The following is a 3,458-nucleotide window of genomic DNA, read 5'->3' as shown; positions in this document are numbered from 1 at the left end:
TTTGTTGTAACATCTGTTACGGATAATAGCAGCCGTCTGAACTGCATATGTCCATAAATCTTTAGGCAGATTGCTCTCAATCAACATGCATCTTGCCATTTCAAAAATAGTTCTCCATGTTCTTTCAGCTGTCCCATTCTGATGGGGAGAATAAGGGGCCGAGGTTTCATGTCTAATGGCATTTCTACTGAGCAATGACTGGAACTCACTAGATAAAAATTCAGTTCCATTATCAGATCTTATACATTTGATTTTCCCATAAGGTGCCACATCTGCAATAAACTTCTCTGTCCCTTTAACAGTGTCACTCTTAGCTTTCAGGAAGTAGGTAAAAATAGTACCTGAATAGTCATCTGTAAAAGCTAGTGTGTATCTAAACCCATCTTTAGCAGCTGGCTCTATTGGGCCAGCCAGATCTGCATGTACTAGATCCAATGCACCTTTAGCTTTTCCATCAGGCTCTCTATTTCTGGTCTGAGTAAACTTGCCCTGTGTGCACACTTCACAGTTTAGATGAGGCTTTTCAGTTTTACCTTTAATTTTCATTCCATCTACAACACTCTCCAGCTTTGACACATCTTCATAATTACAGTGACCTAATATTTCATGCCACGTTTGGATGTCATAACATGCATTGCATTCATCAACCTCATCTGCAAGAGTATTTAAATAGAACAATCTGTCATGAACATCAATATCAAAAGCCGTACCATTTTTATGGATGAGCCTGTTCTGTCCGTCTTTGAAGATGACTGTCGCTCCTTGGGCAGTTGCGGCTTTAACTGAAAAGATGTCCTGGGAAAATGATGGGACGTACAAGGTGTCCCTCAACATCATCTCCACAACCCGTCCATTATTGTCTCTCACACGAACTCTGGCGGTGCCTTTCTTCAGCGCGATGCCACTGGCCCTCACGCCATCAGCTAACTCCAACACATGGCTCTGAGGCTTAAACGTTGAGTCGAAATCCTGGAACTTTGCCGCGTCCGTCACAATGTGCTTTGTTGCACCGGAATCAATCATGAGGCCCTTCATCTTCGTGCCATAAATCTGGGAGTCGTCAATCTGCTTCACCTTGAAAGCGAACGTGTGGTCTTCCTCATCCCTCGCTTGTTTCACCTTGTCTCGCCTTTTCCGCCGGCAGTTTGCGTCTTTATGCGTGGCGCTCTTGCAGAAACTACACCACTGTCTCGACTCTCTGCGCTCGCCCGAGGTTGAAGAACAATCCAGGGCTTTGTGACCTCTCTGGCCGCAGGTGTAACAGGTGAATTTCGTGCTCCAATCGTCTCTTCCTTTAACTTTCATCACGCAGTCTTCCGCGGAGTCCGCAACACTCAACTTCTCGGTGCCCTCATAGCTCCACAGCTTGGTTTTAAATTGGGCAAAAGTTAACTCTTCATCACTCTGTGTAACGTAAACAGAGAATGGCTTGAACTCATCGGNGTAAAAGACAGATGTAAAAATACATCTTAAAATCTTCCCTTGTAAGTTTCTGTTGGGCTAACAAGGTCAGCAACATGCGCAGAGAAGCCGCATGCTAACATGCTAACACCCAACCATCCAGACAACCAGAAGATCTTGTTGTTGGGTTCCAACATTTCCATCACTATTTCACATCAGGACCTTTTAATTTACCAAAAAATGATTTTCCACACACTGTAGATAAAACTCAGAGGGGACAATATGTACAACCACAACAATACAAATCAGGAAAAATTTACTTTTCGTCTATTTTGAATAAAATTTGTCACTAGCCTATATCAGCATTTTAAAATGTATATATAATTTGGAAGTGTGGAGGCAAGTTAACTAAATTAGACAAGTTAAACAAGCCAAGTTTCTGTGGTTTTCATCAGAAATCCACTTATAGAAACCTTGTTGGGACAATGCACTTAGCGCACTAAGTATCTCCAATTCCCACCCACATTATTAGATTTTGCAAAACAGTGCAAAATCAATGCAACCACAGCATCTGCAAACTCCACTCAACTCAGTCAGCCTTTGATCTCTGTTTGATGGTATTACAAAACACTTTTTTTTTCCTCTCAGTTTTTATATCTCAGCTTCTGTATTTGCTGCAAGTTCTTGTTCTTGGTGTTTTTCTGGCTGCTGTAAATGTAACAATTGTGTTTCCTGTGCAAGTTTCCGGCATGAAAGGATTTGATTGGGGAGATATTCAGTCAAAAAGAACAAAAAAAAAAAAAAAACTTTGAGAGCTGATAACGCATAAATCAGACTCTGGGTTCGCATGTGTGTAACACCTTCGTCAATCTAGTAATTAATCAATGTCTGATCCAGGCTGCTGTCTGGCTGAGTTAGTGCTCTAGACTGCAGCCAGTTTAATCCCAAATACAGCGTGATTACTCCTCAGCGCATTTAAAATGAATTCTGAGGTCAAATTGGTCGTTTGAGGGGAAGAAAACAAATCTCCAATACTGCACATTTTACAGTGGTTCAACAGCAGACATACATTAGGCCCACGTCGTGGTCTAAACCAATCAGAAATAGTGAAAGCTCTGCAAAAACACCAAATGTCACAAAGTATTATTTGTCTAGTTTTTAGTGCATAATATCTTAGTTTACTTTAAATAAGACAAAACTAACTTACAAGTAACCTTTTGATGAGATATAGGAGCTTGTTTTAAGTCAGTAATTCCTTAATATTGATTTTAATAAAGGAAATACTGGTTCTACTGACAGATTATTCCATTTATGACATGGGAAATTTTTCATTATCAGTGAAATAATCTGCCAGTACAACTAGTATTTTTATATATATATCAATATTAAGGAATTACTGACTCTGGTATCTTGATGAAATGTTAATTGTAAGTTAGTTTTATCTAATTTCAAGTGTACTAAGATATTTTCACCAGAAACAAGACACACACACACAAAATAAAATATATATTAGGTATTTTTTTACAGTCACTCTGTTGACACTGCCATTAGTAAAGGGCTGGAAATGCCGAGGACAGACGGAGGAAATCAAACCCACAGAACCACCAGATGCGTTTGGCCTGAGTGCAGTGCTCATCAGAGCGACCTGTGGCCTTTTATTGAGAAACGATGTCACCTGTGCAAAACTCCGCCCACAACAGGAAGTCAACATGAAAACAATATTCAACACACTCTGATTAGCCATGATCCAGCGGGTTCAGGTGTGTGTGCTGCAGTCAAGGAGAGAGGCGAGTAGGGTGGCTAGGCTAGGCTATGCTAGGTTAGGCTACGCCAGTCAGATAAACAGTGAATGAAGTGCGAATGAGGAGAAAATATGGAAAAGCTAAGACCTAACCTGTTAGAAAATCATTACAAATGCTCCGAAACAGAGACCAGTTTTGCTCAAAAACCGCTCTTCTGAAGTGGCTATATTTGCGCTACCAATCTGAGCTCATATTTCTGTGAATAAATAACAAATTTCCCTGCCTTCCTACAATAAAGTCTATTTTTTTGAGAAA

This window comes from Poecilia latipinna, unplaced genomic scaffold (assembly GCF_001443285.1).
Source record: "Poecilia latipinna isolate Pla-1442-1.1 unplaced genomic scaffold, P_latipinna-1.0 Scaffold544, whole genome shotgun sequence".
Lineage (NCBI taxonomy): Eukaryota > Metazoa > Chordata > Actinopteri > Cyprinodontiformes > Poeciliidae > Poecilia > Poecilia latipinna.
Note: the sequence above shows the minus strand (reverse complement) of the source record.